This window comes from Tamandua tetradactyla, chromosome 5 (assembly GCF_023851605.1).
Source record: "Tamandua tetradactyla isolate mTamTet1 chromosome 5, mTamTet1.pri, whole genome shotgun sequence".
Taxonomy (NCBI): Eukaryota; Metazoa; Chordata; class Mammalia; order Pilosa; family Myrmecophagidae; genus Tamandua; species Tamandua tetradactyla.
In genome coordinates this window covers 106,320,249-106,344,072 of record NC_135331.1, presented here as the reverse complement: position 1 = coordinate 106,344,072, position 23,824 = coordinate 106,320,249, and the positions used below count along the sequence as shown (strand labels likewise).

Genomic DNA, 23,824 nt, shown 5'->3' with positions numbered 1-23,824 from the left:
ATCCAGGGTAAGGGAACTGACGTAGGCGCTTTACTCCTACAGAAATGAGGGCAATTGATACACTGCATTGTTTTCGCTCTTATGTTTGTTTCCTCTACCATCCTTCACTGTCATGTTTTATTTATCATTGTGTCCTCAGTACATAGCCCAGAGCATAGAACGTATTAGGAAATACATATTAATTGAAAGGGTTATTAACTTCCCTTTAATAATCATTCGATTTGTTGCAGTATCAGTATGACAGACCAGAAACACAATTTTGACAAAACGGATGAAATTAAATCAAATGTATACAATTCTATGGTGTAATGGAGGTCCCAGTTTGTGATCTACCAAAAGCCTAAAATGGCAGGGGCATTAGTAAGCGCATATTTGTGAAAGGGTCCTCCAAATCCCCTTCTGCTTAACATTTATCCTAATTGAAGGAGCTTGATCCCTCAAGTTTCCCATATGAGTAAACACATTCACTTTTCCTTTGTCTAAAATATATTCATGAGCATTTTTCTATTCCTCCGAGTTTTTAAACTTTTCCTTGTAAGGAATGGAGAATTCAATTATGAGTCAAAATTCTAAAATTCTGATATCATTTTAATATGTCCATAAAATTGGCTTTAAATATAGCAATTTAAAATTGCTATTAATTGCACAGAATGTACTATAGATTATAGTTGAAGTTTAGTTTAACAATTTCAATGGATCAGAATGCCAGTACTGTATTTCTGTGCTTGTGTGTGATTGTGTTTAAATGTAAAATGGAGGACTTGGAACAGAGGAAGGAGAGACAGAGAGGGAGGGAACATTTTTTTTAAAGCTAACATCAAAATTTTTGAAAATCTTTAGGGAAATCCCTTTCAGAGCTACCTTGGATGGTGAATGTCGGAAAGAAACAGACAACCAATGGGAGAGCTAAGCTACTGTATGTGAGGAAAACAGAGATTTGTTTCTGTTACTTAAGAGTGAGGGACAGGCAAGAAAGCTTGAGAATTGTAGTAGGAGAGGATCAAGGAGGTGATGGAAATCATGATGCTAAATTGAGTGATATTTCCTATGAGAATCTCCAAGTTCCCTACATCAGAATGGGTAAAGTATTCTTCAGAATGCAAACATCTTCGGACAGTTTTACATTGTTTGATATGAAATATTTTGTGATCTCTCACATGGCCAAACTACATATGCAATGCACTTTATATCTGTAGTTGTTTGCATGGAGAGGTTGGGGAAACTGGTGAGTGATCTGTTGTCTCTACCCCCAGCCTCATGGCACAAAATTTGAAAAGCCATAAATTCCAAATGCAAAGAATACTTCTATGGACAGAGAAAATTGTAGCTAGAGTAATAAGGAATTTGAGAAATCATGCCTGTGTAATTCTACAATGATGGAATAGAGAACTAAGTCATTTTTATCTATATCTCTAGTACCCTGGAAAATTCAGGCAATATCTTGGGATGTGCATATGTGCATGTTTATATAGTATACATGTATATGTATATGTATAAATGTAATTAAATGCAATTATAATATTATGTAACTATAAAATGCAAAATCATTAAATATTGCTAGATATAATTCTAACACTGTTCTACCTGCATGATAATCAATGTTTAATTATTCTTCATCTGCCATCATGTCATAAAGTGTCCTAATATTTATATCCATTACCAAATCCTTACTGTCTCTAGGTTTGTATCAAGGGAATTAATGATTATTTAATAACTGTTCAAAGTTCTAATGCTTTGATAGAAATTTAAAAATTTGAAGTACCTAACTAAGAAGTAATATAAAATTAACTCCTATTTGCTGTGATTGGACTTAGAGTTTTTTCAATTTACTCAGCACTCTCTTATGTAATAATAAATCCTATATACCAGCATATTTCCAACTATTTCGACCTCCAGTGTCTCTATATCTCAATAGTAGCAAACTTTTACCATCACAGCTATCTCTGCTTCAAATTGCTCTAAAAATTGATAGCATTTTTGTATAATACCTAGATAAGAGTGTTACACAACAGGATTAAATAATAGAGCAAAAGTTCAACTTAAAGCTCACAAGACACTCAAATGCTGGCCTGTCTTAGAAAGTCTTCAGGTAAACTCCTTTAGTTCTCAAATAACAAATTGGCAGGGCATATTTTAGAGTAAAGGTTCTGTTCCTTGTGATTGAGATTTATTAAAGGCTTAGCCAAGATGGCATTGAATATGTGCATTTGTTTGTGTGACTGTGGGTAGGATATGGCTGACCCTATATAGCGCTGCTATGGTGCGGACAACAAAATAAGAGGTAAACTCTGATGTTTGCTAGACAACTAAAGAGAAGAATTCCCGGCATATATGTAGACATCCCATACACACAGCATAAAAGGAGGTATAATTCTGATGCTACAGTTCCCAAACACTCATCTTATATAAGAATGCAACAAGGAAATAAGAATTTAGCTATATTAAACAAAATGCAAGTAGGTATACAGAAAATTGAAAATGATTACAGCTGGAAATTCTGGTTTCACTCTGCCATGTAAAGGGCTTGAAAATTACCAGCCTATCCCTACAAGAATAAAAGCTAAACCATCACCCCAAAACCTAGAGTGATAGACAATACAAAGAATCATGGCTAATATCAAAGATCAATTGACCTGGAACAGAAGATGCAGAGGCTATAAACTGTTAGAAAAATATAAACAGTAATTTCAATAAATTGCTGGGGGCTTTGTGGATTAATTTGCGAATGAAATACCTGGAGGCCTAGTCTTGAGGGCGGGACTAACTTCGGTGGATCTGACCTCCAGAAAACCTTCCAGGTTTTCACAGTGAAGACCCAAGGAAAACTCCCCTTAAATTTAGGGCAGAGTGAGGGAAAAATTAACCATTTTGAAATGAATTCTATATAACAAAAGCCTATTCTCCAATGGAAGCCACTTCACCAAAGCCTTATGCTTTTTTGGGAAAAAGGCAATTATCCAACTCCAACCTACTGTAGCTTTCCTTCTCATCTGGTTCACCTAAAGAGAGGAAATAATGGTTATAAAACACTTCAGAAGATGCAGGAAACCAGTCCAACATAAAGAGCATTACTTAGTCACAAGATTGTAGGGTGCTTCCCCACTTCCATTCCTTAACACCACTTAACTTCAGTATAATAAGAGAATATTACAACTGAAAAAGTTACCAGTTGTAGGGTCTATTTAAGAAGGAGTTCTTAGTGAAACTCCAAGAAAATAAGCAAGGACATTAAAGGAAACCGAAGCCTGTGGTACCTACAGCCACAGCAAACATTAAATACATGCCGGCTTCTCACACTATTAACATATGATGTCCCATTAAAGGCCTATTTACCTAAGCCCTTATTGCCTAATACATTGTGTCCAACTTCAAACAAAAAATTATGAGGTATGCTAAAATACAGAAAAAAACACAATCTAAATAGTCAAAGAAAACATGATGGCCAACATGAGATATGACACAGAATTTGGAATTACCACAAAGGAAATATAAATTAACTATAATTAATATGTTAGGAACTCTAATGGAAAATATGTAACATGGAAGAAGAGGTGGGCAATGTAAACAGAAAGATGGAAATTTCAAGCAAGAATCAAAAGAAATGCCAGAAAAAAAATAAAGCACACTGAAGGAGAAATGAAGAATGCCTTTGATAGGATGGAACATCAGTAGATTGGACATGACTAAGGAATCAATATGCATGAAAATATGCACATTGAAAATTCCAAAAACTAAAATGTAAAGAGAGAAAAGAAAGAAATTAAATAGAACAGAATATCCAAGAGGAGTGGCACAATTTCAAAGGTGTGTTACACACCTTGTGTGTTAGTTAGATTCAGTTGTCAACTTGGTCAGGTGAGCATACTTAGTCTTGTTGCTGCGGACATAAGCCAATCATAGGTGAACCTCATCTGTTGCTAATTACATCTGCAGTCGGCTAGGAGGCGTGTCTGCTGCAATGAGTGACGTTTGACTTAATTGGCTGGTGCTTAAATGAGAGAACGCAACATAGCACAGCTAAGCAGTTCGGCATTCCTCATCTCAGCACTTGCAGCTCAGCCCAGGCCTTTGGAAATGCAGAAAGAAGTCACCCCGGGGAAAGTTGTTGGAACCCAGGGGCCTAGAAAGAAGACCAGCAGAGACCATCCTGTGCCTTCCACATAAGAAAGAACCTCAGTGGAAAGTTAGCTGCCTTTCCTCTGAAGAACCAACAAAATAAATCCCCTTTTATTAAAAGCCAATCCGTCTCTGGTGTGTTGCATTCTGGCAGCTAGCAAACTAGAACACCTTGGAAAACCAGAGGAAGAGAGAGGAAAAAAGCAAAAGGATAATTGAATTATTAATGGCAGAGAATCTTCCTATATTAATAAAAACACCAAACTACAAATTCAGAAAGCTCAGAGAACACCATACAAAATAAACACTTAAAAAGTACACCTAATCATAACATACTAAAACTGTGAAAATTAAAGACAAAGAGAAAATCTTGGGGATGACTCAGGGAAATAAACTCTCCTAGAGAGGAAAAGGAAAAACAGCACATCAAATTTCTCATTAGAAATTGTACAAGCAAGAAAAATGTGGAATGGAATATTTAAAGATTTGAAAAAAAAAAGAAAAGAAAATCTCCCATCAGTCCAGAATTTTTGTCCAGTGTAATTATCTTTCACATATTGAGGAAAAATAAATAATTACTTAGAGAAACAGAAATAGAGGGAATTTGTTGCTGGCAAAACTGACCTGCAAGAAATATTTTTAAAATTTCTTCAGAGAAAAGGAAAATGATATATCAGAAACTTGGATCTAAATATATAAAGGGAGAATAACAGGAAAGAATAAATGAAGAGATGAATTAAAATAAGAAATATTGAAATTATTTTAAGTATTTTATAAAAGAAATAATAGTAATGATATATTGGGTTGTTGCATTATACAGAAATGTTAAATGAATGACAGCAATATTATAAGGAACTAGAGGGAGGGATTGGAAATATTCGGTTATATTACTCACGTTGCCTGGAAGCAGTATAGTGTTATTTCAAAGTGTGTTTAGATCAATTGTGAATGTATATTTCAAACTCTATAGTTACCACTAAAATTTAAAGAAATATAGTTACATGCTAAGGGAAGAGAAAAAAATAGAATCACATAAAATGCTCATCTAACACCAAAGGTGGCAGAAAAAAGAAGAAAAGCATAGAAACAATGAACATGTTAAAATTGAAAGTAGTTAAAAGCAGAATAGATATCAATCCAAACATGGCAAAAGTGAATGGTCTAAATATACCAATTACAAGAAAGAGACTGTTGACATGGATTGAAGAAAAAACAAGACTCAAGTATACACTGTAAGGAAGAAACACACTTTAAATACAAAAAACCTGGAGGTTAAAAGGAATGCAGTGAGATATACTCTCATAACATGAGATACACTAGTTAAAATGAAGCAGAAGTATCCATAGTAAATCCAGATAAAAGTGACTGCATTGCCAATATATATATGTGTGTGTATATATATATATATATATATATATATATATATATATATATATATATGTATCAGGGTTAAAATTAGGGTCATAACATAACGATAAAGGGCTCAATTTATTGAGAACACATAACAAATTTTAACATGTGTGGCCCTAACAATCAGGTGTAAAAATATGTGAGGGAAAACTTATAGAACGCAAAAAAGAAAAAAAAAGACTAATCAGCTATTATAATTGGAGACTTCAGAACCCTTTTCAGTATTTGATAGATTAAGCATATAGATGTTCAGTAAGGATATAGCTAACTGGCAGTACATCATTAATTGATGTGATCTAATTGACATTTATAGACTCCCCTATCAAACAACAGCAGAATACATATTCTTCTCAAGCTCACATGGAGCATTCACTCAGATAAACCACATTCTGGACCATAAAACATAACTTAAATGAAAAAAAGAAATTATACAATGTATGTTCTTACATACATTGAGATAGATGGAAATTTACAAAATATTTAAAGATTGAACAGCACAATTCAATATAGCCCATTATCTAAGAATGAAGTCTTAAGAGAAGTTAAAATTTTTTAATTAAATGAAAGTAAAAAATACAACTTTTCAAAAATGTTGAGATGTAGCAAAGGCAGTGCTTAGAGAGAAATTTTAAGTACTGAATGCATGTATTATAAAAGAAAGAAGGATCTGTATCAATTAAATAAATTGAATAATTAATAACTGTTCAAAAAAGAAAATACTAGGCCCAGAAAATTTCATTCGTGAGTTCTACAAAATATTCAAGGAAAAAATGCAACCAATTTTCTACCACCCCTTTAGCAAAAGTAATACTTCCTAACTTATTCTATGAGGTTTGTATTACCCAATACTAAAACCAGATAGTAATTTTAACAAAAGAAAAATACAAACCGATACCTTTTATAAACATAGATGCAAAACTAATAACAAAAATATTAGCATATCAAATCCAACAATGTATGAAGAGAATCATACATCATGACCAACAAAATGAGATTTATGAATGCAAGCCTGGCTCAACATTCAAAATTTACAAACTGATTCATATAATTCACTACATCAAAAAAGCAAAAGAAGAAAATCATAAGAGCATATCAACTGATGCAGAAAAAACAATTGACAAAATCCAACACTTATTAATGATAAAACAATTTCAGCTAAATCAGAATAGAAGGGAACTTGATAAAGAATATATACAGAAAACCTACAGCTAACAGTAAGAAATTGTAAACTTTCCCAGATTTGTGAATAAGGTCAGAATATTCCCTCTCACAAATGTTACTCAAAATAACACTGGAAGAATTAGCGAGTACGCAACAACAAAAAAGGAAATAAAATATATACATTTGGGGAAGGTAGAAATGAAACTGTGTGTTCATGTTCACAAACAACATGACTATCTTTATAAAGCAGGCAAAGAATTACAAAAAAGTAACATGATTATAATAAGGTCCCTGGGTAAAACGTTTATATAAAAACATTTCATTGCTATCCAATGTAACAGCAATGAACAATTGGAATTTGAAATGTAAAAACACAGTAAATAGGGGACTTCCTGGAAGATGGCGGCTTAGTAAGACGCGCGGATCTTAGTTTCTTCTCCAGGACACCTACTAGGGGAGTAGAAACGATACAGAAAGCACCCAAAGCCACAACAGAGATAAAAAAGACAGCGTACCCCATCCTGGAACGGCTGGCTGGCTGAGAGAAGCAGCTCGGGTGAGATCGCCGAGGCGCGCGGGCCTTACCGGGCGGGGTGGCAAGCGGCCGGAGTTACTCCCTTCCCCCTTCCCGGGCCGGCTGGGAGAATTGGAGAGGTGGTCCCCTGAAACCAAGGCGACTGGCGCCCACACCACTCGCAGCCCCCGGACCAACTGAGAGAATTGAATCGGAAACCCCCAGGCCGCGGAGAATGGTGACCCCGTGACTCCTGGGGAACGTGCACTCTCTCGGGCGGGCCGCTGCCGCTGGCACCCTCCCACCACGCTTGTAGCCCAGGGCCGACTAGGAAATTCGGACGGGCTCTTTCCCTGGCTGCAGCAACCAGCAACCCTCCCTGCGTACGGACCCCGGGCCGGCTCAAGCCGCTTCGGCTAGCGAACCCCCAGGACGACGAGAGTTTTCCAAAGTTCAAGGTCCCACAGCACCTTTTACTGGTGGGACCCGCAGACAAACGTGTGCCACGAGCGCCACCTACTGGGCAGGATAAGAAAAACAGAACCCAGAGATTTCACAGAAAAATATTACAACCTTGCTGGGTCCAACACCAAGAGAAATCTGAATAAATGCCCAGACGCCAGCAGCAGAAGATAACTGTCCACGCTCAAAAGATTGGGAATATGGCTCAGTCAAAGGAACAAACCAATAGCTCAAATGAGACACAAGAGCTGAGACAACTAATGTTGAATATACGAACAGAAATGGAAAACCTCTTCAAAAATGAAATCGATAAATTGAGGGAGGACATGAAGAGGACATGGGCTGAACATAAAGAAGAAATAGAAAAACTGAAAAAACAAATCACAGAACTTATGGAAGTGAAGGATAAAGTAGCAAACATAGAAAAAATAATGGATAGCTACAATGATAGATTTAAAGAGACAGAAGATAGAATTAGTGATTTGGAGGATGGAACATCTGAATTCCAAAAAGAAACAGAAACTATAGGGAAAAGAATGGAAAAATTTGAACAGGGTATCAGGGAACTCAAGGACAATATGAACCGCACAAATATACGTGTTGTGGGTGTCCCAGAAGGAGAAGAGAAGGGAAAAGGAGGAGAAAAACTAATGGAAGAAATTATCACTGAAAATTTCCCAACTCTTATGAAAGACCTAAAATTACAGATCCAAGAAGTGCAGCGCACCCCAAAGAGATTAGACCCAAATAGGCGTTCTCCAAGACACTTACTAGTTAGAATGTCAGAGGTCAAAGAGAAAGAGAAGATCTTGAAAGCAGCAAGAGAAAAACAATCCATTACATACAAGGGAAACCCAATAAGACTTTGTGTAGATTTCTCAGCAGAAACCATGGAAGCTAGAAAACAGTGGGATGATATATTTAAAATACTAAAAGAGAAAAACTGCCAACCAAGACTCCTATATCCAGCAAAATTATCCTTCAAAAATGAGGGAGAAATTAAAACATTCTCAGACAAAAAGTCACTGAAAGAATTTGTGACCAAGAGACCAGCTCTGCAAGAAATACTAAAGGGAGCACTAGAGTCAGATACAAAAAGACAGAAGAGAGAGATATGGAAAAGAGTGTAGAAAGAAGGAAAATCAGATATGATATATATAATACAAAAGGCAAAATGTTAGAGGAAAATATTATCCAAACAGTAATAACACTAAATGTCAATGGACTGAATTCCCCAATCAAAAGACATAGATTGGCAGAATGGATTAAAAAACAGGATCCTTCGATATGCTGTCTACAGGAAACACATCTTAGACCCAAAGATAAACATAGGTTGAAAGTGAAAGGTTGGGAAAAGATATTTCATGCAAATAACAACCAGAAAAGAGCAGGAGTGGCTATACTAATATCCAACAAATTAGACTTCAAATGTAAAACAGTTAAAAGAGACAAAGAAGGACACTATATACTAATAAAAGGAACAATTAAACAAGAAGACATAACAATCATAAATATTTACGCACCGAATCAGAATGCCCCAAAATACGTGAGGAATATACTGCAAACACTGAAAAGGGAAATAGACTCATATACCATAATAGTTGGAGACTTCAACTCACCACTCTCATCAAGGGACAGAACATCTAGACAGAGGATCAACAAAGAAATAGAGAATCTGAATATTATTATAAATGAACTAGACTTAATAGACATTTATAGGACATTACATCCCACAACAGCAGGATACACCTTTTTCTCAAGTGCTCATGGATCATTCTCAAAGATAGACCATATGCTGGGTCACAAAGCAAGTCTTAACAAATTTAAAAAGATTGAAATCTTACACAACACTTTCTCGGACCATAAAGGAATGATGTTGGAAATCAATAATAGGCAGAGTGCCAGAAAATTCACAAATACGTGGAGGCTCAACAACACACTCCTAAACAACGACTGGGTCAAAGAAGAAATTGCAAGAGAAATTAGCAAATACCTCGAGGCGAATGAAAATGAAAACACAACATATCAAAACTTATGGGACGCAGCAAAGGCAGTGCTAAGAGGGAAATTTATTGCTCTAAATGCCTATATCAGAAAAGAAGAAAAGGCAAAAATTCAGGAATTAACTATCCATTTGGAAGAACTGGAGAAAGAACAGCAAGCTAACCCCAAAGCAAGCAAAAGGAAAGAAATAACAAAGATTAGAGCACAAATAAATGAAATTGAAAACATGAAAACAATAGAGAAAATCAATAAGGCCAGAAGTTGGTTCTATGAGAAAATCAATAAGATTGATGGGCCCTTAGCAAGATTGACAAAAAGAAGAAGAGAGAGGATGCAAATAAATAAGATCAGAAATGGAAGAGGAGACATAACTACTGACCTCACAGAAATAAAGGAGGTAATAACAGGATACTATGAACAACTTTACGCTAATAAATACAACAATTTAGAGGAAATGGACGGGTTCCTGGAAAGACATGAACAACCAACTTTGACTCAAGAAGACACAGATGACCTCAACAAACCAATCACAAGTAAAGAAATTGAATTAGTCATTCAAAAGCTTCCTAAAAAGAAAAGTCCAGGACCAGATGGCTTCACATGTGAATTCTACCAAACGTTCCAGAAAGAATTAGTACCAATTCTCTTCAAACTCTTCAAAAAAATCGAAGTGGAGGGAAAACTACCTAATTCATTCTATGAAGCCAACATCACCCTCATACCAAAACCAGGCAAAGATATTACAAAAAAAGAAAACTACAGACCAATCTCTCTAATGAATACAGATGCAAAAATCCTCAATAAAATTCTAGCAAATCGTATCCAACAACACATTAAAAGATTTATACATCATGACCAAGTAGGATTCATCCCAGGTATGCAAGGATGGTTCAACATAAGAAAATCAATTAATGTAATACACCATATCAACAAATCAAAGCAGAAAAATCACATGATCATCTCAATTGATGCAGAGAAGGCATTCGACAAGATTCAACATCCTTTCCTGTTGAAAACACTTCAAAAGATAGGAATACAAGGGAACTTCCTTAAAATGATAGAGGGAATATATGAAAAACCCACAGCTAATATCATCCTCAATGGGGAAAAATTGAAAACTTTCCCCCTAAGATCAGGAACAAGACAAGGATGTCCATTATCACCACTATTATTCAACATTGTGTTGGAGGTTCTAGCCAGAGCAATTAGACAAGAAAAAGAAATACAAGGCATCAAAATTGGAAAGGAAGAAGTAAAACTATCACTGTTTGCAGACGATATGATACTATACGTCGAAAACCCGGAAAAATCCACAACAAAACTACTAGAGCTAATAAATGAGTACAGCAAAGTAGCAGGTTACAAGATCAACATTCAAAAATCTGTAGCATTTCTATACACTAGTAATGAACAAGCTGAGGGGGAAATCAAGAAACGAATCCCATTTACAATTGCAACTAAAAGAATAAAATACCTAGGAATAAATTTAACTAAAGAGACAAAAAACCTATATAAACAAAACTACAAAAAACTGCTAAAAGAAATCACAGAAGACCTAAATAGATGGAAGGGCATACCATGTTCATGGATTGGAAGACTAAATATAGTTAAGATGTCAATCCTACCTAAATTGATTTACAGATTCAATGCAATACCAATCAAAATCCCAACAACTTATTTTTCAGAAATAGAAAAACCAATAAGCAAATTTATCTGGAAGGGCAGGGTGCCACGAATTGCTCAAAACATCTTGAGGAAAAAAAACGAAGCTGGAGGTCTCGCGCTGCCTGACTTTAAGGCATATTATGAAGCCACAGTGGTCAAAACAGCATGGTATTGGCATAAAGATAGATATATCGACCAATGGAATCGAATAGAGTGCTCAGATATAGACCCTCTCATCTATGGACATTTGATCTTTGATAAGGCAGTCAAGCCAACTCACCTGGGACAGAGCAGTCTCTTCAATAAATGGTGCCTAGAGAACTGGATATCCATATGCAAAAGAATGAAAGAAGACCCATCTCTCACACCCTATACAAAAGTTAACTCAAAATGGATCAAAGATCTAAACATTAGGTCTAAGACCATAAAACAGTTAGAGGAAAATGTTGGGAGATATCTTATGGATCTTACAACTGGAGGCGGTTTTATGAACCTTAAACCTAAAGCAAGAGCACTGAAGAAGGAAATAAATAAATGGGAACTCCTCAAAATTAAACACTTTTGTGCATCAAAGAACTTCATCAAGAAAGTAGAAAGACAGCCTTCACAATGGGAGACAATATTTGGAAATGATATATCAGACAAAGGTCTAGTATCCAGAATTTATAAAGAGATTGTTCATCTCAACAACAAAAAGACAGCCAACCCAATTACAAAATGGGAAAAAGACTTGAACAGACACCTCTCAGAAGAGGAAATACGGATGGCCAAGAGGCACATGAAGAGATGCTCAATGTCCCTGGCCATTAGAGAAATGCAAATCAAAACCACAATGAGATATCATCTCACACCCACCAGAATGGCCATTATCAACAAAACAGAAAATGACAAGTGCTGGAGAGGATGCGGAGAAAGAGGCACACTTATCCATTGTTGGTGGGAATGTCAAAGGGTGCAACCACTGTGGAAGGCAGTTTGGCGGTTCCTCAAAAAGCTGAATATAGAATTGCCATACGACCCAGCAATACCATTGCTAGGTATCTACTCAAAGGACTTAAGGGCAAAGACACAAACGGACATTTGCACACCAATGTTTATAGCAGCATTATTTACAATTGCAAAGAGATGGAAACAGCCAAAATCTCCATCAACAGAAGAGTGGCTAAACAAACTGTGGTATATACATACGATGGAATATTATGCAGCTTTAAGACAAGATAAACTTATGAACCATGTAATAACATGGATGGACCTAGAAAATATTATGCTGAGTGAATCCAGCCAAAAACTAAAGGACAAATACTGTATGGTCCCACTGATGTGAACGGACATTCGAGAATAAACTTGAAATATGTCATTGGTAACAGAGTTCAGCAGGAGTTAGAAACAGGGTAAGAGAATGGGTAATTGAAGCTGAAGGGATACAGACTGTGCAACAGGACTAGATACAAAAACTCAAAAATGGACAGCACAATAATACCTAATTGTAAAGTAATCATGTTAAAACACTGAATGAAGCTGCATCTGAGCTATAGGTTTTTGTTTTGTTTTGTTTTGTTTTGTTTTGATTTTACTATTATTACTTTTATTTTTTTCTCTATATTAACATTCTATATCTTTTTCGGTTATGTTGCTAGTTCTTCTAAACCAATGCAAATGTACTAAGAAATGATGATCATGCATCTATGTGATGATGTTAAGAATTAATGATTGCATGTGTAGAATGGTATGATCTCTAAATGTTGGGTTAATTTCTTTTTTTCCGTTAATTAAAAAAAAAAAAAAAGAGAGAAGGGATAATTGGAGATGAAGGGATACAGACTGTACAACGGGACTGGATATAAAAACTCAGAAATGGACAGCACAATACTACCCAATTGTAATGCAATTATGTTAAAACACTGAATGAAGCTGCATGTGAGGTATAGGTTTTTTGTTTTTGTTTTTTTTGTTTTTTTTTCTTTCTATTATTGTTTTAATTCTTATTCTGTTGTCTTTTTATTTCTTTTTCTAAATCGATGCAAATGTACTAAGAAATGATGAATATGCAACTATGTGATGCTATTAAGAATTACTGATTGTACATGTAGATTGGAATGATTTCTAATTATTTTGTTAATTCTTTTTTTAATTAATAAAAAATAAAAAAAAATATTGATAACAGAAATAATAAGATTAAAAATAAATAAATAAAATAAATGGCTTGATTAAAATAAAAAAAAAACAAAAAACCACTGTAAATACCATTTACAATAGTATAAAATGAAATACTTAGGCTTATGTCTAGTCAAAAGGATACCCAAGATCTATATGTGGAAAACTATAAAACTAAGGTTAAAGATATGGTCAAAGATCTAAATTCATGAAAAGATATTCCGTATTCATGGATAAGACAACTCAATATTGCTAAGATGTCAGTTTTTCCCAGTGTGATCTGGGTATTAATGAAATCCCAATAACCTCTGCAAGCTATTTTGTAGCTATTGTCAAAATGTTTCTAAAGTTTAGGTGGAAAGACAAAAGTCAGAATAGGCAGTACAGTGTTGAAGAAAATGAACAAAAGTAGAGATTAATACTACTCAACTTCAAGACCTACAATAATGCTACAGCTAATAGAAGCACAGCATTAGGGAAAGTAAAGACATGCAGATCAATGGAGCAGAATAATAACCCAGAAATATTGCCATGCAAATAAGTCTAATGATCTTTGAGAAAGGAGCAAAGGGAATTTATTAGAGAAGGAATTGTCTTTCCTACAAATGGTGCTGGGAAATTGGACATTCATATGCTAAAAAGTAGAACATTAGCATGTTATTAGCATATTTTTGTTATTACACCTTTCAAAAAACTTACCTTAAAACAAATCATAGATCAATTAGTTGCCAGGGGTCCAGGGGATGCTGAGTGGGATGAAAATGTGAAGCATAGGGATTTTTTATGGCAGTGGCACTGGTCTGTATGTAATACCGTATAAGGACATGCATTTATCAAAACCCATAGAACTTTACAATACAAAGAGTAAACTTTAATGCATGAAAACTGAAAAAAAAAATCATTTAGTAGGTTGGGGATCCCAGGTAAGAATGAAAACTGTGCATGAAAACCTAACCATATTACAAATATTTGAAACAACCTCACTGGGCATGAGGGCAGAGAGAGTGCCAAACTAAGTAAGTTTGGAAATGAATGCAGTCTGTATGACTAAGGCAAAATTAACCACACACCAGAATTTGTGATGGTTTGGAGGCTTCATGGTCCCCAGAAAAGTATGCTCTTAAAGTTAGTCCATACCTATGGATAAGTAGGATCTTATGGTGAATAGAAACTTAAGATGTGACCTACCTCATTCAGGGTGGGTCTTAATTATCTTACTGGAGACCTTTATAAAGAGAATTGAATTCAAAGAAAGAGAGAGAGAAAGAAAGAAACAAAAGACACAGAAGCTCAGAGAGAATGCCACAGAAACAGAGGAAGCCACTGACACCAGAAGCTGAAAGCAACATTAGCTGGAAGAGAAGGGAGGGATGAGCAGACATTGCTATGTGCCTGACCATCTGATAGAGAAGTCAGAAGCCAGTATCCTGTCTGCAGAAAGAAAGTATTGTCTTGATGATGCCTTCATGTAGACATTTTCATGCCCTAAAACTGTAAGCCTGTAAATTAATAAATCCCCATTGTTAAAAGCCAACCCATCTTATGGCATCTGCATTTTGGCAGACTTAGCAGACTAAAACAGCATTGTACTGTAGTGATGACATGAGTAAAGGTAAACAATTCTGTTACTGTCATACATATAAACTAGGATTGAACAGGTAAGTAAATGGATGATGGAAGATGAGAGGCAGATTTTTCACGGTTGGAGTAGAAACTCACAGTTAAATGAGGGAAGAAGATAGAATGATCCAATGTGGCAATGGATTCTAATTAGAGACATCAGTAGGAATTCATGTCTAATTTAATAAAAATAAGGATGGTTACATATGGGTATATTTACAGGTATGTGTATATACATGGGTTAGTATAAATACTTATATTTCTGGCCTCTGTCAGCTGAAAGAGTCTAAAAAATGTTACCTGGTGTCCACATCTCGATTTTTAATACCCATTATCCATTAAAAGGAAGCAGATCTCCTTGGAGAAATGGCTGATTCTAGGACAGTGGCAGAAAATACACAAGGTTCACCTAGAGGATCTTGTAGTTCCAGAAAGTAAGGAATGCTTAAACACATCTCACAAAATATTTTATGTCAAAGGGATACATGAAATAATTGAAAAAACTCCCAATGGCCAAAGTTGGAACTGTTTGAGCAAGAACATAAAGTAGATTTGGATTATGATTATAATCCAAGTTATAAAATAAGTATTAATGAGTGAAAAATGATCTAAATAAATTATTAAATAAGTTAGTGGAGAGGAGTTAAATCACCTATGCAAAAGAATTCCAAATAAATTATATAGATACTCCACCCTAGAGGCATAGCATAACTCACAACTCCTTAGATGTCGGCTGCACACAATGAGTCTCTTCCAGAGAGTACAGTATGAAAAAGGGGAAAAAGAATAACTTTACAGGAGAAACCTGATAAATACTATTTCAGCCAGGTGACAAAGGTCAACATTAATATTCGCATATCAGATTGATAGTAGGTACCTCTGATATGATATGATAAGAATGGCACTTTGCCTCTGTGATCTTCCTCCAAAAAAATCATAGTCATAGTTTAATCATTAAAACAAATAAATTTCAATAGACAGATATTCTACAAAATGCCCAAGCAGTATTGCTTGACAACTTTCAATTTCCTCAATAACAAGTCTGAGAAACTGTCATAGCTAAGAAGAGCCTAGGTCACATGACAACAAAGGAAACATAGGATCCTGGATGTGACCCAGGTACAGCAAAGAACATTAAAGAAAAGGAAGTCTGAATAAACTATGGACTTTAGTTAATAATATACAAATATTGGGTAAGTATAACAATTGTACCATACTAAAGTAAGATAGTAAGGGAATCTATATATATGGAGGCATATGGAAACTCTGTTATATGCTGTTTTCTCTGATTCTAAAACTGTGCTAAAGATAAAATCTATTAATTAAGAAATAAAAATGATCACTTGGCTACCATAGACCAGTCCACCTACTTTAATAATCCAAACATTTATAGAGGCACCCAGTTTTATGTGACCCACCTCCTCCCTCCTTAATCTAATGATCTTCACAGATATATTAGTGTTCCATTTTGCCTTGGAGCACTAATCCATGGTTCACTGACTCTGAACGATAAACCAACAAACGAGTGGTTAATCTAAAAAAAAAAATCTTTTTATCTAGGGTGTTACTTTCCATCACTGACATTAGAAAAAGTCTTCAAACAATGGATGGAGTTAACTGTCAATAGAATTCTCTCTGGATGTAACTACAGCTAACTATGTGCCATGGCAGCAATGCAGTAACCATATCAAAGCACCCTCTGAATTTTCCAGCTTTCATTAACTTTCTAATCTCAGTGATTTTCAACCACAAATATTGACTTCTCCCTTGCTGGATATCAACAACCGTGGGACCATTGCTGTGGCACCATTTCAGGCTTCACACTGGCCCTATTCCTATAGCATCCTTTCTTTCTGGTTCCTAGGCAAAAAGAGCACTTCCAATCTGTGACTCATGTTCTTATGGTGGACCCCAGGGACACAAAAGGATTGTAGAAAAATATACATTGCCCCCTAAAGCCTCTTCTTGAGACTTTCTAACCGATTTAATTGACCAAAGCGAGCTGCAAGGCCAAACCCTACATGAGAGGTTTGGGCAACTACACTTCCAATGGATGGGACAGAGAAAGAACAAATTCATATTTGCTAGTTAATACTATACAAATATTAGTTTAATACTCCCACTGCACCATCACTACAAGTCAGTTGTCAGAATCAATTAACCGATTCTATTTTACTAATTCCATTTCAAAGGATCTACAACTGCCTGCAAAATTATGATTGGCTCTAAGTTCATTGAGGGAAAGGACTGTGCATTATTTGGTCTTTTAAAAATTTTTTATATTGTGGAACAAAGAGCCTTACACATATTAAGAACTCAAATAGTTGCTAAATTGAGCTATTTGGTAATGGGTTGAAATGGAACATAGAAAAATAATGGCAAATAAACATATGAGTATACTCTTTAGGATATCTAGAAAAATGGTAGAGGGAGTCTTTAAAAATTTGATCATATGTCTAGATGATTTTCAGAAGAGAGCAAACCCAAGGATATATATTCTTACTGAGAGGCTTCATGTAACTGGAGCCTGATGAGATATTCTGTCTGAATATCAACCTGTGTTAGTACAAAAATCCACGCTCAGCTCTTAGCCTCATATTTATTGATGGAACTTCCTAAGTACTTTGAAACTGGAAAATCCATATTGTGGTAAGAGAATAATTGGAATTATTTCCTATTATGAATAAAACATTGATTTACTCATTCATAAGTCAGTTTCTTCTTATTTTATTCACAGTGAATTAACAATTGAAGCTTTTTTAAAAATGCTGGAATACAAAGCTTGAACTAGACCCAGCATCATGTAACCCTTAGGTTGAAAAAATATCCATGACACAATTCACTGGGGCAACAGTCAAGACAAGGCAGGGACTCCCTAGAATTTAATAGGGTCATCTTGCTTTCATTTATATTTTATATCGAATTTGATTTTTCATGCATAAAATCTCATCTAAATTATTTTATTTTCTTTAATATATGAATAATTGTAACATACTAATTTAATTCATTTTTCTCCTATAAATAATGAAAAAATTAATCTAGATGTACAAAAGGAACCAGGAAAATATTTTAGAACCTTCTAAGAATTCAATATTACCAAGCAATCCTTAGTAAAAATGGTCTGAGAATATAATTGAAAATGTGATTTTTATAAAAGTAGTTACTATTTAAAACTGAGTTATTTTCATTTTAATAAGAAAAATCATTATTTTTGAAACCATTTATTTTAAGGGTTACTCTTTGCACTCTTGAGAATGTGAGGAAGAACATTTTGGAGAGTGAGTAAAATGTGGTCTTCAGTGTACAGTTTTGATGTAGAACTGAAACTCAAGTGAATCCTCAAGGAATAAATGAAGAATTTTCTTAATTCTGGAATTTTCTGATTATTTTGAGTCCTAATACCAACCATAATTTGGAATTTATTTTGGAAGATATGTACAAGTTTGAATGAAACTATAAAATAATTTCTTTCACAAAATTTTAAAGTCTTTATTAAAATTTTTAAAGTAACATGGGAGATAAAATTAATTTTTCTCCAAAGGAGATTGGCATTTTATGTTTTGTTTCCCTTTTCACTGTCATTATCAATACCCAGCCCTTATATTTCTATTTGATAATTTATCAAATTAAGAGACTGAGGTAGGGTAGGGTGGATAAATTAAGTCTGATGACTTCACTCCTTTCAGCTGTTGAGACTGAAAAGTAAGCCGTGGGATAGGGGGACCCATAGAGTTAGATCACAGTCATTAGACTCCACTGATTGACAAAGATTGACAATGTTCCGAACTTTGAGTTACCTGGTGCAGTTTAACACTCACACTGTGTTCTATATCTGAGCAAATACCTATTATCCAAATAAAAGTGTTCCGAATGCTATATTACCATATTACTGGGTTTTTTCCATTCTTGATATTTATAAAGTTGATGAAAATCACCATATAAACAAAAAAGCACTGTGATCATTTATGTGTTTCCCATCTGTACCAAACACAGAAGGATCCTTCATGATGGAAGGAGAGAAGAAAAAAAAACACTTATTTTTGTTTCCCCAGTTATGCTCATAACTCCTTTTGCATGCAAGGCAGAATTTAAGGCCAGTGGAGAACTGATTGGACTTGTTGAAAATATCTGTCTATGCCTCATTTAATGTCTTCTCTTTTTTTTTCTTCTCTCTCTCTCTCTCTCTCTCTTTTTGGCATGGGCAGACACCAGGAATCAAACCCAGGTCTCCGCATGGCAGACGAAAACTCTGCCCTCTGCGTGCCAAGCCACTGTGGCCTGCCCTTCTCTCTTTTTGTACCTACATTCATCAGGTTCTTTAGAGAACTCAAACTACAACTTTCCTCCCTTAAACCCAGCCAGGTTCTCACTAAGGGTCCTCGTCTTGATTAATGTTACCTCATTCTCATGAAAAAATGGGCATGCCTCACTCACAAAAAATGGATCCAGAACTTCAAGTTTACTTCATAAAATGGGATATTTAAATTGTCAATGAACATATAAAAAGGGCTTAATTTAATTAGTCAAATGCAAATTAAAACCACAAGTTATCACTATACACCTACCAAATAACCAAAATTTTAAAAAGAGAAAGAAAAAAGAATCTACCAAATTAGAAACATGGTGGAGCAATTCAATAATAATAATACACTTCTAGGAGAAGTGGATAGTAAATTGTCACAACAATTTTGGTAAACTCATCAATATGTATCTATATTGGTAAACTCATCTATCTATCTATCTATACCTATCTATCTATCTATCTATCTATCTATCTATCTATCTATCTATCTATCTATCTATCTATCTATCTATCTACACAATGTGACCCAACAATTTTAATCCTAGACATTAGAATGAACCCTAGGAAACTGCCAACATTCAATTGTTTGTGTTTTATGGAAACAGCTATTATTTGGGGTTCAAATACCCCTCTCAAAAAAAAGCATCCTTATATTCTATAAAAGAATATCATTTTTAGAATGTTTTAAGCAGCACTATTATAACAGCCCTAAACTGGAAACTAATCAAATGCCCCAAAATAGAATAAATAAACTATATCTATTCACACATGAATTATTGTACAGAAATAAGAAATATGATTTACAACTATTGACAAAATATGTATGACTCTAACTTTTATAAGTCCATCACAATGACCACAGCAGAGATCTTTTGATATGCCTAAACTGGTATATTCACACATTCAACTAGAAAGTAGATGCTCTAAAATTATACAAGCTGGATGGGATATTTATTTTAATTGCTTCCAAACATATGACTAATTTGAAAATTGCCTCTCTTCAAGAAACAAACACTAATTTAAAGATTATCTAAGTGCACTATCAAGCTTGAAAAATTATAACTCCTGACTCTGTTCTAATCTTCCTTTAAACCCTTCCTCTCCTCCTTCTCTATGCCTTAGGTAAGCCTAACTCCCTTTCTAGCGTAATAAGTTTTCCAAATCCTACTGAAGACCAGTGGAGTTTGCAAAGTAACTCAATTATTCAAATTTATGATTCTGGATTCTCAGACCTTTACCATTTAATTCACATGATTTCTCGTGAAGTTCATGCTGAAATCTGGATAGGCAAAGCTAATTGGAAATATCCCTTAAAGGACTTTTCAAAATGAAGAGCTACGGACAAAATGGAAGCATTTCAGCTAGCTAATGAAATTCATAAGGTAATATTTATAGTTTTTCCCCAAATTATTGATTGGAAAAAAATCCAACAATATACCTAGAAACCTGGTTAGCCAGTAAGCCCGTATATGAATATTATAACAGACTAGAAAACCATTAAATAACTCTCAGGTATTGACCATATTAACTATGACAACTCTACCTTGTTTAATTCTACTTTTGTTAATGAACTTTCAGAAGAACTAAACACTACTCTGAAATGGAAACTAAATTGGGCCACCATGGAACCTAATGATTTAGTAAATCTTACTTATCAATTAGATCACACCTGGAAAATGGTTGAGAAAAAGAAATCCTCCCAAGCTAAAACAGTGCAAGTACAATTAACACAAACCATGAGTTTCCAATTACAGCAGCTAAATAAGCCTCCAATGAACCTTTCTAGACACCAGCTTTCAGGTCACTGGTACTTGCAATTACAGCAAATAACCTAGACGTTGGAGAAGAGACTGCCCCAAACTACTCTAAAACAGTAGCAAATTTCCTAATGCTCTTTGCCCACTAAGAAAGCAAGTTTCAGAGAACATACAGGCTCTGATATATATATGGGGCCATCTTTCCTGTCTTAAATCCCTTAGATATCTTTAACCTTCCTCTCAAGAGCACAAAACAATTCAAATGGTGGGAGTCTCCAAAAAATACATAACCATATTGTATTCCCTCCAATACCCTTTCAGTTAGGACCTTTCTAAGGCATTTATCCATTTTCTTTATGTTAGTTCCCTCTGCCCCAATTCACCTTTTCAGAAGAGATTTCCTTGGATTATTCTAAGCCCACATATCTTTCTCCCCAATGGGGGGAAATAATTTGGAAATCTGAGAATCAGATTCAACAGACCAGGATAAGGGATTAAGTATTCCTGTCCCTTCAGTCAAAGAAATGAAATTTGAACACTATACTCTTTTAGATACTATGCCAACCCATTATGATTCATGTCACCTACTGTGTGTGGACTTGAGCTGTGCCATAGTCTTTCTGCCTCACCAATCCCTGCCCCCCAGCCTCCTCCTAGGACTTGAGGGAATCCAAAGCATTCTAACTTGCTCTCATCCCAAGGCCAAACATTAATTAATATTTTTAGACCTTGCAGGATATTGAAATTGGATTCCTAATTTTAATTTGATGGTTTAGCATTTACATGCCTTGCTTAAAGCTGAACACTTTGAGCCCCTTATTTGGGATGAAACTAGTCAAAATTTCTTTAAGGAAGCAAAGCATAATTTACTCAATACTCTTGATCTGGAAAACTAACCACAAATTACACTTTTTTCCTCCTTGTCCATGAATGAGAAGGGATATTGATGGGGAAACTTGTCTACCTGCTGAGTCAGCCTTTGTATAATCAGAAGAAATTTTACCTCAGTTAGAAATCTATACCTGTCATCAATAACACTATGCCCAAAATTGTTTTTCTGATATGAATATGCTTTCCTTTTTCAACAAATATACTCAAATTCTATTTTAATTAATTCCATTAAAAATTCACAAATTGACAAACTGAGATTTTTTTTTCAGTGAGGGAATTATTTAAATGATCATATTCTTAAGAAAACCAATATTTAACCATTTTATATGTTCTCTTAAAGTTCTCTTAAGCTGCACCTTTAAAAGAATTTGGAGGAGGCTTGAGAATTGTTGGTCCAAGTCTTGGCACTGGGCATTGCTGCAATGATCTGAATGGCCTTCAGCTTCTACTGCCAAAAAGGATGTAATCAATTTGATGCCACCATTTGGCCTTGGAGAAATGCGTGATATATTTCAGCTATAATGTGGTCCTCATGAAAACACTGCTGCTTAGCACACTTTTGAAGCTATTTTATCTAATGATTGCTGGCATTCCTAGTCCTGAACAATCTAATTAAGGTTTAACTATCAGTACAAATCTATAAAGGAAAATTTACATTAGAAAAACGATCAGATTCCAACTATGTTTTGTGGAATCTGCTGGTATCTTATTGCAATGTCCCCTTTTCCCCCAAGAACTTTGTTGTAGATGTTCATTTGCTGATGACTTGCTCTTGTCACTAAAAAGCTATAATATAGTCAAAGAGTTATTAATGCCTTTAAGTACGTCTAAGTTTTTAGAGAGTAACTTGACTAGTACCTTTGAACAAATCATTAAAACTAGAATCATACTTCCATGCTTCATCCCAGTTATTCTACAGTTTTAAGTCATCCCTGGATCTCTTTTTCTTTCCTTCTGTTTTTCCTTATTGATAAACTGAGTTCATTTCCTTAAGTTTTTTTCTGCCTCCAAAAAATTCCACAAGTTTAGGACTGATTACAAAGACAGTATTTCAGATAGGCTTTTTTTTTTTCAGGAAAGATTGTGTTCCAGTTTGAAGCTATTATGCACCCCAGAAAAGCCATGTTTTAATCCTGATTCTGTCTTGTGGGGGCAGCCATTTCTTTTAATCCTGATCCAATATCATAGGTGGAAACTTTTGATTAGATAATATCCATAGGGATATGGCAAGTACAATTGTGGGTGTGATCTTTTGATTAGATGGAAATGTGACCCCACTCATGGAGCGAGCAGAGCTAACACAGATGCCAACACATGAAGAATAGAGGCATGGATGGTTGGAGACGCTTGGAGCTCAGCAAACATTGTCATGTGGTTTTCCATGAGATGCTAAGCAAACTAGAAACTGTGGTAAGCCAAGGAAAGCCAAGAGATGAAAGCCAGCCCTAGAGAAACAAAGTGAGGAACCCCCACAGGAACAGAGGCTGAAAGCAATGGAGCCCAAGAATAAGGGACCAGCAGATGCTAGCCATGTGCCTTCCCAACTGACAGAAGTGTTAGGGATGGTGAAGATAACCTCTTGAAGGTGCCTTAATTTGGACACTATTGCTTCCTTAGAACTGTGAGCTTGTAACTTAAAAATTTCCTTTATAAAAGCCATTCTATTTCTGGTAAATTCCTTCAACTTAAACTAATATAGATGGTTATTTAAAAATATAGGTATATAAAGTTTATTTTAATTTGTCAGTATGGAAACTTCCATAGTAT

General features: G+C 35.0%; 1 pseudogene; it reads right to left on the bottom strand.

The window, feature by feature from the left end:
* Window positions 1-23,824, bottom strand: part of LOC143683266 (zinc finger MYM-type protein 4 pseudogene) — a 46,276-nt pseudogene that overhangs the window by 22,181 nt on the left and 271 nt on the right.